This window comes from Fukomys damarensis, unplaced genomic scaffold, assembly GCF_012274545.1.
Source record: "Fukomys damarensis isolate Sample0158 unplaced genomic scaffold, DMR_v1.0_HiC HiC_scaffold_29, whole genome shotgun sequence".
NCBI classification, from domain to species: domain Eukaryota; kingdom Metazoa; phylum Chordata; class Mammalia; order Rodentia; family Bathyergidae; genus Fukomys; species Fukomys damarensis.
Window position 1 is genome coordinate 8,316,641 of NW_022900941.1, and position 14,473 is coordinate 8,331,113.

General features: G+C 50.1%; 1 protein-coding gene across 5 annotated transcripts in view; it reads right to left on the reverse strand.

Annotated features, from left to right (window-relative positions):
- The window catches only part of Gli2 (GLI family zinc finger 2), a 232,933-nt gene that overhangs the window by 70,853 nt on the left and 147,607 nt on the right, over nt 1-14,473 (reverse strand). Inside the window, exon 1 of one of the 5 annotated variants that reach the window (XM_010632271.1) lies at nt 8,011-8,076. The exons of the other annotated variants lie outside the window; for them this stretch is intronic. The gene's annotated coding sequence lies outside the window, so the exon portion shown is untranslated. Of the gene's footprint in view, nt 1-8,010; nt 8,077-14,473 lie in introns of those variants that run through there. 5 annotated transcript variants of the gene reach the window in all.

The following is a 14,473-nucleotide window of genomic DNA, read 5'->3' on the forward strand; positions in this document are numbered from 1 at the left end:
AAAAAAAAAAAAAAAAAAAAGCAATGAGTATCTGTTAAATGAAACACTACGAGACACTGTTTGGGGACACTGCTTCTGCCAGCAGCTCTAGGCACATGATAATTACATGTTGACTTGCTCTTCATACCAACCCTGTGTACATGCATGTGTGTGGGGGGGTTACTATTACCACTCACATTTTACAGATGAGGAAATTGAGGCCTGAGGTATACACAACTTGCCCAAAACCACACAGTAAGCAACTGTCAAAGAGGAATTGGAACCCTTGGCTGTGATGTGAGAGCCTGCAGGCTTAATCACTTACCCACCCTGCCCACTGGTGACAAAGAAGATGAGCACATACGATGATTGCTCTTGCTCATGCAATCTTCCTGGCTCCAGAAATGGAGAGGCCCAAGCCCTTAACCCCAGAAAGTGCACTCCCCCCGGTGATGGGTACATCCACCCTGTGGGGTCTCCCAGCGCTGGAATCACCAGCCTCCCAGTTCAGATGCTTCTGCACTGTTCAGCCCATGTTTTGGGGTCCAGACGTCTCTCTGCATCTACAGACCTCTTGACAAGCCCAGGGCCTAGGCTGTGCTCTGGAGAGGCTGAGAGGAAACTATGTGGGCCCAGGTGTAATGGACCTCCCAGGCCATCAGAGAGACACCCAGGGCAACAAGTGACTGCCAAGCTGAGGACAGGGCTGAGAACCCACAGCAAAGGTGCAGCCATGAGAAGCAGCAGGAGTTGCCTATGACACCAGCAGCTCTGTGCTCGTCACCGCATGGACAGCAAACCCATGGGGATGCAGAGGGTGTCACTAGGCTTATATGATGTCAAGGCTGAGGTAGGTGATGGAGAGACAGTTTAGAGTTTTACATACGGTACTGCCAGGGTCAGGCTGGTGTGAAGTATGGGGCACATGAATGGTGCTGGAGGCCAGGAGATGAATTAAGGCATTGGCTGATCTGACCTCGGAACTGGGGTGAGAGAAGAAAGGCATTGGCCAAGTCAGGGAGGGCAGAGCCAGTGGAGAGGGGCAATGTGCTTGTGACCAGTGGAAGACACGGTGCTAGGGATGAGTCAGACATCTTCTGGGCAGGGCTGATTTGGGGCTAGCTGAGTGCTGCTACCCCCAACTACAGAAGGGGCCTCAGGAGAGAAAGCCTGCTTTGAGGGCAAGAAAGTGAATGGCTTCCGACATACAGAGTTTCAGGTGCTGTGGAGCACAGGGTGGCCATGTCCAGCGACTGGTGGTGGAAATGAGGCCACAGCTGGGGGAGGCTGTGAACTGGGAGCCCTTGGGTGGTGGCTGTGACCTTGAATGGCCAGTGTGTAAAGGGATGAAGTGAGCCAGAGCAGGAGTTAGGTGAGCAGGGCTCCTGCTTGCTGTCATGGCTCACCAGGCTGCTCGGGTCTGCTGACACAGGTGTCACCGGGGAGCTACCAGCCTAGCCACCTGGACCCAGGTCCCGGGTGTGCTGGTCTCAGCTCCCATGGTATCTGGTGCAAGAGAGAGCCAACCCTGTGCCTGGGGCCTGGCAGAGCTCAGAAGTGCCAGCCCTCCCCTGGACAGCACGGCCAAAAGGAGTGGGCAAGCAGGTGAGCTGAGCCCAGCAAAGGGCAGGGGAAGGATGGGTCAGAGTACTGGTCACCTGGGCAGACACCTGCACCAGTGTGAGGAATAACACATCCACAGCTAACTCCTGGGGGCAGGCAGCACCTGCTTCATAATCAGGTACCGTGCAGAGCTCTGTGTTGGCTCCTGAATGAAATGAGAGGAGGTGACAGAAGCCAGAGCTGTCTCGGGAACCACGTATTCCTGCCCAGGAGCCTTCCACAGGAGGAAACCTTTCTTGGCCTGAACTGTGTCCCATGCCTAAGCCCTGGGACAGCCACAGGGAGAAGGCCAGAAGCACACTCAGCTCACCCAGGGCCTCTGGCAGCTCCCAGGCTTCTGGGCTGGGATGAGAAAGCTAATCCCAGGCTCTGGGCCTCCTGAATAGGCAGAACTCACCCAGGCTCTGGAGGGCCTTTGGTTTTCTAATCCTGTCTCTGCTGCTTAGCAGCTGTGTGACCCTGGGCAGATCATGACCCCTCTGAGTCTCAGGGCGTTTTCTATGTCACTTCCTTCCCTAGCAGTGAATGAGATCCCACAAAGGTAACCTCGAGTTACCTGGCCGACAGCACCCCTGCCCCTCACTGAGCAGACTGGAAGATGCATAAGCAACAGCTTCCTTGCTTAACTGTCTGGCTGCCATGTTGAGGATACAGAACTCTCTCCAGTAGCCGCCGGCTGGCTTTTGGTTTCCGCTCCCCTTCTTCTTTCCCTCCATTTCTCCCTCCCTCTTTGCAGGAACTCAGAGCCCCCTTTTACAGCCCCTCAGTGCAGGCCCCTGGGGAGCCAGAGGCTGGCAGCAATGACTGCTAATACTTCCAGGCACATTTACTGAAACCTTTTGACACGGAGGATATTTTTATGAGATAAGTACCCCGTGTCGGTATCAACTGGCAAGTTTCATTGCTCACATTTCAGTCCTGCAGAAAGCCTTTCTCAATCACTGTCTGTGGCAACGATAAACTTTAATGGCTGGAGGAAAACCTGCAGCTCAGGGCTCTCCGCCCTTCCGCCTCCTCGCCCAAGGCAGGCCCACCTCACTTCTCTCCCCCTGCTGAGCCAGAGGACAGACAGGGACAAGGGGCACATCGTGACCTCCCCCAGTTTCTCCTGTTTCTTAGCTCTGGTGTATCCAAGGCCCTGGAAACATACTAGGGGTCCTGAGGAGTTAAAAAATGCCAATACTAGGGCCGGGGATTTAGCTCAGCGGTTCGGTGGCCTGTCTTGCAAGCGCAAGGATCTGAGTTCAATCCCCGGTACGCACCCCCCCGCCAAAAATGCCAATACTCAGACAAGCCCCGACCCACAGAAACAGAATATCTGGGGTGGGCTCCAGGACACTAGTATTGTTAAGAGCTCCCCGGGGTATTCATGTGGGCAGGTGACGGTGAGAACAGCTGCATCTCTCCCAGGAAGGTGTGTCCTCGGTCACAGAGCATCGGTTGTCAGGCCACTCTATTGCCCGTGCGTGTTCCACTGAACCCAATCCTGTATGGACCAGGTGCCAGGCATCTGTGACGTGTGCTACTTGATGGTGAGAAATCCAGAGACCACCAGAGAGCCAGGGACTGATGTGCTCTCAGTGCCCAGGGCCTGCCTTCCACCAGAGCAAGCCATGGTCAAGAGCTCGGAGGAAAAGTGTAGCCCAGGGCCACTGAAGGTTGGTGCTCAAGGGTGAGGAAGAGTGGGCGAATGGATGTGTGAACAAATGAATGAGCGGCTTCCACATACAGGAACTGATTTAATCATCTCTGGGTAAAGATGGTGCTCGGTGCTCCCCAAAAACTCCCTTTCCAGAATATCCTGGACCTCAAGACCGGCGGGGGGCCTCCCCCATGCTGGTCACGCCTGGCACCACTAACTGAGCTGTGCCTGCTGGTCCTGCCGTCTTCATGGGTGAACGTGTGCTTGGGGCTGAGGTGAGCAGGGCGGGGATAGCTTCTTCCCCAGTCTGCTTCACATCTGTACCCACCCTACACACCCGCTGCTCTCCTGCTTCTCCCAACCTCAACTTCCTCCAACTCCATGTCTTCTGCCCCCGCGAGCCCAAGGTCCCCGGCCCACGGGGAAGTGTCTGTCATTCTGTCCCATTCATCACCAGCCTTTCCCACAGGCTTTCCTGTCATCACTGTCTGGATCGCCAGAGAGGAAAAGGGGCAGAGCTGCAGCAGGCAGAAGGTAGGTGAGTAAGGGTCTTGGGGAGCTCAGGGTCCCCTGGTCCTTCCTGCCCAGCTCTGTCCATGTCTGATGGACAGATCTTTATACATCCCAAGAGCAGGCAGCAGCTCAGTGACACCTCATACAGAGCCTGCTTCGGAAATGAACGTGTGACACACCACACAGGGTCCCGAGAGGGCTGAGTCTGGTTCTCATGGCCTGGCTGGGTTTTCTCAATCTGTCTTCTCAGGTGTGTCAGAGTCCAAGAGATGGGGCTGAGGATCCTGTTCTCTCACTATAGCCCAGCCCGCTTGGGGGCACGGAGGGAAAGGGTCACCCGCCTCAGTATCAAGAGGCTGGTAGACAGTTTAAAGAAATTCTCAGTAGCTGGGTGTGGCGGCGCACACCTGTCATTGCAGCACTCAGGAGGCTGAGGCAGGAGGATCGCTGTGAGTTCGAGACCAGCCTGGGCTACATAGTGAGTTCCAGGTCAGTCTCAACTACATAGTGAGACCCTGTCTCAAAAAATCAAAAGAAAAAAAAAAAAGAAAAATAAATTCTCAGTTGCCTTTTTTCCCCTAACATTAATTTGTTCCCCTAGTTTTCTGGCCTCAAATTGTGCCATGGAGAAGTGGCCTCAATGAAGACCTCTCTGCCACTCATTCTATGGGTTTTACTTCCCTCTCCCACCTCACCCTGAGCCATGTATTACATATGCACTCTCGAGATGAACAACTTTTCTAACTTCTAAATACACTCACAAACTCCATCTGTCTCCTCCCATCCATCAGGGCCACAAAACTCATTTCTCCCTGGAAAATGAAAGAAGCCCAGCACGGGGACCAATCAAACATTTCCTTTGAAATGCATACGTGCTGTAGACTGCTGAAGCTGAACTCCAACCCCCGATGATTCCAATAGGAACCAGATGCTAGGAGTTCAAGGTGCATAGCCTCCTGCCACTGTGGCCCATCAGCCAGGAGGGACGGCAGGGAGGGACAGGGCAGACTCCAGAGGGGCTCTGGCTAATGTTAAGCCCAGCCTCACGGTGCCAGCTGGAATTTTAATCTTAGCCATTACCTGTGACAAGAGTGGGTGCCTCCCCACAGCCCAGTGGGGAGGCCTATTCCCACCTTATCATGCACACTCTCAGGAACCTGGCTTAAGCTCTCTCCCACCAAGCTTATGGAATTTTTGAGCAGCAGGGAGGTGCCTCCTCTCCCATTAAGGATTAAGATGCTGTGAAGACCCAGTATCGATACAAGTTGTCAATTACTGTCAGCTACCACATCCACTTCTACAACTAGACTCTACACTGGTCTTATTATGTGTTTTGCCAGCAAGCCCTCTACAGCCAGCTTTTAAATGGCTCTAGAGTATGCTAATAATTGTTAGCAACCAGCTCTTGCAGGAAGGGCAAGGGATGATCCCTGGTTTGTAACATTTTCTCATTTCTATGGTGAAAATTTCCTTGGTGTAAAGGCTCTCACTGTGCCTGATCTCATGCAACTAGCAAAGAGAGCAGGGAGTTTGGAGGAGATGTGTAGAATTGGCTCTTGTGATTAGAGGTGACTACAGTATGCCACTCACAAACTGAGTTTCCACAACCTCCAGTGTTCCTGAAGCAAAGACTTTCTCTTTTCTTTAACAACAGGGAAGTGGGTGGTGGTGGGGTTTCCCCATGATTTCCTGAAAACTAAATTATACCACATTCTACCTTAAAAAAAAAATCACTGCGTTTTTTCCCCCCTATGAGCATACCCAGTGCTAGAAAGAATATTACAAAGTACTATGTCGACTATCTTCTGAAAATATATCTTAAGAATCACACCTGTTGTCAGTAATGCTACCTTCTTAATCTACTCCAGGGTAAAAAGCTAAGGAGTGAAAAGTACTATACAAAGTATGATGATATAGAACTTCCAAACCAAACAATTGCAGGAACCCTAAAAGTTCAATAAATGGAAAGTGGTTAGATAAACTCTAGAACTAGCCTTTAAGATGATATTGCAGAATTTGACCATAGATAATAAGAAAAAGGGTGCTGCATGGTCTCTCTCCATCAAAACTAGTGCTGAAATTGAATTGGCTGCCAACACAGTAGAACGGCACCAAGAGGTGGGTGGGTGGCGGGCGGGCTTTGCAAAGTATTTGAGTCACTGGGCTTTGCCTTCGTGAAAGGATGGTTCTCACTAGAGTGGGTTGTTCCAAAGTACTGTGGCCCCTCTGTCCCTTTTGATTTTTACCCCTTACAGAGCTGCACAAGGCCCTCACCAGAAGCCAAGCAGGTATGATAGTTTGATCTTGGATCTCTAGCCTTGAAAACTGTGAGCTAAAGAAACCCCGTATCTTTAATGAATCATTCAGACTCAGGTATTTTGTTACTGTGACAGAAAATGGACCAGGAGGGGTGCACTCCCTGTAGAAAGAGTCTTTCACTGGCATCTCTCTCCCCGGGATCTGGGGCCATGAAGACCTGCAGACCGTGGAGCAGCACCCTCTGCAGCAGATGCTACCTCTCCACCACAGCCTGGAAGTAATGGTTTGGCCAAACCGAGGGGAATAAATCAATGCCAAGGACACTGTCACCCCAGGCAATCCCACTCTACTCAATTTTCATGAGAATTTAGCAGCTCTGCATGGTTTTTAAGAACCCAATTGTATCTTGACACTTTTTAAATGATACCTCTTTAGATCCCCCTATAATTTATCTTTTACTTAGGAACAGCTCGACTTCCACAACCATTTAGAAGAAGGGGGGGACCATGCACACAGTGACTTCACTTAATTTGCAATAGCCCACACTCAGTAAAACACAGATGACAAGGGTTTGCCAAATGTGAATTCCATGTCAGAAGCTCATTTTGGGAAGCTTAAATGGCTTTATTTTGAAAGGAAATACACATTTAAGAGATGTTTACAGATGTGAGTGGGGTAAGGGGTAAGTGTGGGGGTGTGAAAAAGAAAGCTTGCTAATAGAAACGAAGCCCCAAAGCTAAGATTTATACCCATCTGGCAGAGGAACTCCGCTCTCTATTTTTACTTTCAAAAAATAACAAAGAAGTAAGAATTATTTCACATTCTTTAATGTCCAAAAGGAAATGCGTGCACAGATAGTCCCTGATGAATGTCTATCCTGAATCTCCGCTCTGAATACCCAAGCCTGAACCTGGACATTGGGTTTGGTGGGTGCAGGTCGTCCCTAGGTGTCCCCAGCCCCCAGCAAGCTCCTCAACGTCTCCAACCTCTGATGTCTGGGCACAACTCTTAACGTCCCTTGCCACAGATATTCCTTGGCTACTCAACCCAGGGTCTAGGAAAGGACAGCAAATTGTGTTTTTCCAGTATCTAAAGGGAACTAACAAAGCATTGTCCTTCCATCTGGTTTTGTACACAGTCCTTATGGAACCAGGTTTATCATCCCTTTGATGCAAAGGGAAAACTGAAGCTATGAGTGCTCACAGCCTATGCCCAGGTCACCAAGCCAGCTGTTATCCTTTGATGGAGACTGGGTTCACTATAAATGGAAACAGCTTTAATATTTGGAAAGGATTTGTTTCAGGCCTGCTGCCCAATACCAGCAGCAGTGGCATCATCAGGTATGTGTTTAAAATGAAGATTCCTGAGCCTTACCCTGCACCTATTCATTCAGAAGCTGCATTTGCACAAGATCCTGGAGCAATTCTTTGGCACACTGAGGTCTGAGAAGCATTAGTTAGAGGGTTTAGTTTACCCCCCCCAAAAAAGCAATGAGCAAAGTTAGAAAATGAAAGAACAGCAGCACCTAGAAAAGAGATGGTTATGCATGGCAACAGGGGTAGCAGAAGAGCTGGGCCACAAGCTCAAAGCCAAGCAAAATTCTCACAGAAGGTACAAGATCCCAGTAATGAATGTAACTGTACTGTCTACCTAGAATGTAGCAATAAATTAAATTTAAAAAAAAATTCTCACAGAAGCTACCCAGCTCTGCCCCAGCCTGCAGGCGCCCTCCAAATCTCGCGGGGAGGGTGATTGTTAGAAATGCAAATGGCCAGCACCACCTCAAACCCACAGAATCTGAGAAACTGGGGTTGGAACTCAAGGACACAAGGCCCCGGAGGAGCAGGCACGCACCATGCTGGGCCCCGTCCCTGGTAAAGTCATTTAGTTTTCACTGCAGGTCCCGAACCTGGGCTAGTCACCAGTAAGAGAGACAGTCTATGTTTGTTTTTCCTGTGAAAAACACATGTCTAAAGCATATTTTCATCTGTTACCTCATTTAGTCCTCAGAAGACACCAGAGAGAGTGAGATGGGCACTGTCCTTCCTACTCCGGAGAGGGGCCCCCAGGCTCCATTTCCGACAGGCCGGAGCCAGGCTGAGTGGGGTGTCCCAGGACCTGGCTCACTAGGGGCTGCTGCGGCTCACGTGGTTGTCCGCAGCACACGCCAGGCCACACCCACAGGACCTGAGACTTCCACGGCCAGCTGCGAGCAGGCTGGGGCACTATCCAGTCCATCCACCCACACTGTCTCCTATGGGGCATCTCAACCGTGGCTGCAGCCCGACACAGAAAGCCCTCCGAAGCAAACCCCTGCCCATCCTGGGATGTTTCCTTCTCTATTACAGAAATCTGCAAAGCACCCATCTCCCACCATGTCATAGCTTGTGAGACGTGAACGTACGCCTGAGGCCCAGTGGCAGTCTGGCTCACAACAGTTTGGCTCTGCATGGGCTCCCCAGGACAGGACCAACCCAGCGGGGTGGGAGAGTCTGCCTTCCGTCTGGAGGGGTTTCCGGGAAGCCTACAAGTTCAACAGGAAATGCATCCTCCTGAAGGGAGACAGGCACTCTGGTGTCCTCACTGAGATCCTGTCACTCCCCAGGTGCCCTGTGCTAACAGTCACCACTGCTTCCAGCTTTGCTAACCCTGCTCTGGCTTCAGAGCAGTGTGGTCACCGCCAAAGCGAGGGAAGAGCCCGCATGGAGGCTGTATCCTTGTGGACAGGTTACACAACCTCCCTGAACGCAGCTTCCTCATCTAAATACAGGAGCAAATAATTCTTAGCACTCGTGATCAAGTGAGGCTCTGTGAGAAGCAGTGAGCCCGCAGTGGATGCCGTAAATGTTCATTTTCCCTCCTTTAAAGTCCCACTCGGCTCTCCTTGCTTCAAAAGCAAACAAAAGCACCTCGGTTAAAAGCAAATCCAGCAATGGACTCACAAGTTAGGAAGCCCTCATCTACATCCATTTGCATTTCCGTTGGCTACTGCTCAGATTTTAAAAGCTTGATGTTTATTTAGTTATTTATTTTTCACTGTAAATACAACACGTGTTTACAGAGGTTGTTATTTTTCTCTGTAAATACTGCAAATGTCCGGGGAAAATATAGTCCCAAACTCCCAGGGCTGGAATTATTTTCTTTATGACAATCATTTTGGTTTTTAAAATTTTAGTACGCAAGCGCCTTATGTGACTGTGTTTTACTGTAATTTGAAGGGAGAAGGAAGTGTTGGAGAACCACTCCGCACAATAGCAGTGAAAAGGGAAGCGGGCCTAGTTGGAAAAATAAGAAGCTGGCCAGGTGGATCTCTGCAGAATCTGGGCCAAGACCAGATTTCTTGAGCATGACAATGACATCTAATGAATAAGAAAATGTCACTCCCATGGAACAGAGCCATTGGACACCATCGACATACTGGTTAAGAAAAGTCTTGCAGCGCTGAAGATTTAGCTCAGTGGTGCTGCGCCTGCCTCATAAGCGCAAGGTCCTGAGTTCGATCCCCAGTACCACAAAAAGGAAAGTCTTGCAAAGTTTTAGCGACAAACAGAGAATACAATTTGAGGTCAAAGATATAATCAGCTCAACCTAAGAGACTGTCAGTCAAACCCAATTGTGCAGAGAGGGAAACGGCCCTCAAAAGACTTCCAAGCTTTCTGAGATCACATACGCTAATGGCAGAGCATAAAATATTTCTTTTATTCCCAGAGCCCTGCTTCCTGCATCAGGAAATAAGACCTAACAGCTTGCTACCTCTAAGGTGAGTACACATAAAAGCAGCCTGGACAAGTGAGGCGGAGAGGTGCCGATGGTTTAGGTGTTTGGGGACAGAGCATCTGCATTTCGGGTTACCCAAAATGAGAGCTGTGTTCCCAGAGCACCTCTGGAGCCCACGTTGCAGCACAGGGCTGGGCTCTCTCCTATCCTCTGTCTGCGCTCTCCTTCGCACAGGTCACCTAGGATAAGAGTGGACTGTTTTCTCCCCAGCCCCCAGGCAAGCAGGGACCTCCACTTCAACTTGCTTATTTTTAATTTTATGGTCCTTTTTTTTTGCTTTGGCCCAGTCGCCTCTCCTTTTTATGTGGCCCTATTAAGCGATGTGCTCGTGGAAGCTGTCTCCAGACCCAATCATGGTGAAAATCAATATGCACACGGCAGCCAGGCTTTACTTGCAGTGACTCTTGGGATTAATCCCCGGGCTGGTGGTGTCTTAAGCAAGAGAGGGAAAGGGATAAGGTGTGAGAAGCATTTTGTACGTGCAGGTCTCAGAGGAAGCCCTTGGTAGGGATTTGCATACATTCCCACCTTTAGAACAAATGCCAACTCTTGGTGGTGCTGTTTTGCCTGGAAACTTTGACCCTGGTTCCTAAGGCCCTGGCCCTAGTGGCCTTGAGAATTGCATCCTTCAGAACACACAGGCCACCTCCCATGTTTCTGCAAATACAGCCCTAACCTCAACTGGGCCCTGCCGGTAACACCCGCCTCTCAAGACCCCGTTAGTTTCCTCTCGTCCCCCTCTGATACCCCATCTCAGGTGGAAGATGTGGCCCCTGTGCATTCCCTCTGGACCCCAAATGGCATCTGAGGCCATAGCCCTAGGACTCCCCCCAACCTTAGGGTATCCGATTCTCCCACTAATCCAGCTCCTGAGGTCAAGCATGGCCCTGGGGTGGGAGGCTGGGGAGCTGTCACCAGGAAGTCTTCTGTGAGGGACAGACAGGGAGTTTAGGGTGGACAGGAGGAGACGGCAGAAGGAATTTGAGCCACATCTAGTGCCATGAGCTAGGCAGACCAATGAGGCAGGTGAGAAGCAGTGTGTGCCACCCAATACAGCAGGGAGAAAGGGAGACTGCACCAATGATGATGGGCCTAACCTTGGGCTTCATGGAGACCACAACCCTAGGACCTTCACACAGTTCAGGAATGCCTCATACACCGTCTTGGAATCTCAGTTTCCTTATCCACACGCAGGGAGGGAGAAATCCCATCTGCCCACCGAGAGCAGATGAAAGAGAGACAGCCCCAGTGACTTGAGAGCCCTTCATAAATGCGAAGGTGGCAGCTGGAAAACCTTAGCAGCCACAGCTACAAGGCTCAAATACTTCATTATTAAAAGAAGGGGGCCAGGCATAGTAGGGCACACCTGTCATCCCAGCACTCTGGGAGGCTGAGGCAGGAGAAAAAAAGAAGGGCCAGGCATAGTAGGGCACACCTGTCATCCCAGCACTCTGGGAGGCTGAGGCAGGAGGATCTTCAGTTCCCATCTAGCCTGGACAACACAGTCACTTATGTAAGATCATATTTCAACATTTTAAAAAGCTTTAAGAAGGGTTGGAGATATAGCTCTGTGTGAAGGCCCTGGTTTCTATCCCAAGTACTGGGGGAAGAAAAAAAAAAAGGAACAGGAAGGAGTTATACGACTGAAGAAGACAGTAAGTAGAAACGGGTGTCTCCTGGAGAAACATATTATGAATTTGTATTTCTACTCAACTTTTTATACCGATTCTAAAAAGAGAGAATGCTTCCCTTCTTTTTCCTCCCTACTACATGTGATCATCCTTCCTCATGTACTCAGTGCCAAATCTAAGCAAAACTTTTCTGTCTTGTATTGACAACCAAGTTCATGTCTTCAGTTTTGCTTTTTTGAGGGGTGGGCAGTATTAGGGCTCAAACTCGAGCGCACTCAACTGCAGAATCACATCCCCAGCCTTTTTAAATTTTTTATTCTGAGTCAGAGTCTTATAAAGTGGCCCAAGCTAGACTCAAACTTGCAATCTTCCTGCCTCAGCCTCTCAAGGAGCTGGGATTACAGGTGTGCACCACCAGACCCAGCAGTTTTGCTGTTTGTTGTTGTGTTGCCTGTTTCTTTCCCATTTCCAAGAGAGACTTGCTGGCCTCGACTGTTGGAGAAGGAAACCCAGGTAGACGTGGGCAGGAAGGTCAGGGAAGGGTCTCCAAGCCTCTAGGGCGCCCCCTTTCCTCACCAGGTCAGGCAGATCCTACGTAGGAAGACTGCTTGGTCCACTTGTTATGGAGGAAAGGCAACATGGGGAGGTGGGGATTTGTTTGTGGGGACACTTGAAATCAGCCAGAGCCTCCCTTCACTTCTCATTCGTAGGCTTCTGGCTGACATTCCTCTTCCTCCGCCAAACCTCGCCAGAACAAAGCTGTGAGACCACTGGCAGCAGCTTCAGGGGACCCCTGGCCCACTCCCAGGAGTAAGAACTCACCAGCCTGGCGCTGTCCAAAGAGCGTGAAAGGAAGAGCACGCAGGACGGGACAGAGCAGGCGCTTCTGAAGCCTGGAGGTTAAAGGCCTTCAGGGTCACAGTTACACCTGGAGTTGGGTGCTCCGGGCAGCCACCCTCCTAAGGAGACAGGCTGCTCACCAAAAACTGCATAAGAAAATAAGTAAGTGAGCTTTGTTTCTTCAAAGCACACGGGCCAGGCATGTTAGCACACACTTGTAATCCCAGCACTCAGGTGGCTGAGACAGGAGGACAGTTGTGAGTTCAAGGCCAGCCGGGGCTAATGGTGAATTCAAGGCCAGCCTGGAATGTATAGCAAGACCCTATCTCAAAATGGAAAAAAAGAAAAAAAATTTAAAAAATAAAAGCACACAGATCAGAGAGATGGATAAACACCTAGAAAGAACCAGGAGAGCAAACTAAGCTCCAGAGTAAGACTTGTGTGGCAAGTGGGAGCTGCAGGAGGTGGGGAGGGGAAAGGAAGGGAAGGAACCACAGTATGTGAGTGCTGCAAACTCCTCTGGAGTCACCCTGACTGTCCCCACCGCGGGCCCCACAGGGCCTCTGCCTCGCGGTCATTAGCATACATGGGCTGAGAGGCAGGCAGATCCCCAGGCAGGGCTGGGAGAAGCAGGGTCAGACGGCTCACCCTAAATCACACTGCTGTCGGCCGGCACAGTTCCCCTCCCCTCCGGTGGGGTGGTTACTCAGGTTTATGCAAAATAAACAGCTTTGCTCAGTATTCCCTCCAACGCGGCCAAAGGCCTGAGCTGTGGAGGCAGAATGCGCCCCAGGCCCCCGTGAATTGTGCCACTCCTTGCCCCCTCGCCCTCCCGGCGTGGCCCAGAGGGACTGTGGAGGCCTGTCCGTCTTTCCTTAGTCCATGGAAAGTTTTCCTTCGTTCCTTCTTTTGGAAACTCCTCCCAAGACACTGGCGTGAATACTGTTCGCTTGTTCTCGTCTGGCCCAGACCCTCTGCTGTCACTTTCTTTCTCTCCAGCTACGTAAGACCTACAATCCCCAATCTTCTATAGGGGAACTGAGCCATGAGAAACGTCTCACAAATGTCCCAAAAAAGGAACCAGTTCTCTGAAGGTCCTTCAAGACAGGCTTGGCAGCAGGGCCATGGGCACCCAGCAAGACTCCTAATTGTCCCAGAACCACACACAGGCCCCAGGTCGGGGAGGAAGCACCAACAGGCAGGGGCTTTTGAAAACATCTCCCTCCCTCGGGAGCTGGATTTGGTTATTCACCTTGACCTCACGATTCTCCCCCCATTTCTGCCCTACAACAACAAAAACTAAAATAGAAATAAGAAACGGAAGCCCTGACTATCTTACTGTCCGTGGCAAGTCAACCTTCCTTCTAAACTACTTGGGGACAGGCTGAGCTGCCATGACATGGGACACATCACCCAGACACCTGAATCAGACACCAGAATCGCTGACAGCTTGGTATGCCAGCAGTTGAGGCTGTCTAGGAAGGGACCAGCATGCCATGCTACACAGGAGGTGGCTGTACTGGTAATTGCTGCTCTGTCCTCCCTGACTTCAAATCCACTGCTCTGCCAGGCAAGTGGCATTGTGCCCACCAGGTCTGGTTCTCCCAGAAGCAGGCCCTGGAAGAAGGATGTAAATGCATGGAGGTGTATTTTGGAGAGACCTGTTCGACATCGGGCAAGGAGATTGTTCTGATTCTCCCAGCTTCACTTGTACATGTGTGTGCATGTGTGTTTAGTTTTATGCAACTTCATTACTGACGTGATCTGTCTTTCCATCATGCCAGCCAATTAAGGAACATTTCCATGCTGGTGTGTAACTTCCTGGAGATTTATCAGTCAAAAACATGTTCTTTAGCGGGGCTGAGGATGTGGCTCAGTGATAGAGCAATTTTCTAACATGTGCAAGGCCCTGGGTTCAATCCCCAGCACTGCAAAAGAAATAAAAATAAAAATACTTCTGCTGCTCTTGCTGAGTAGTATTCTATGGTATGGTAGATTACATGGTATAGATTCTATGATATGATATTGGCTGTCTCCAGTTTGGAGTTATTACCAATAAAGCTGCTATAAATATTTGCATACGAGTTTTTATGTAAACAAAAAAAATTTCACTTCTCTGGAATAAATGCCCAAAGTACAATTTTCTGGGTCATGTGTTGCATACTTAGTTTTATAAGAAACTGTTTTGGTTTTTTTTTTTTTTTTTTTG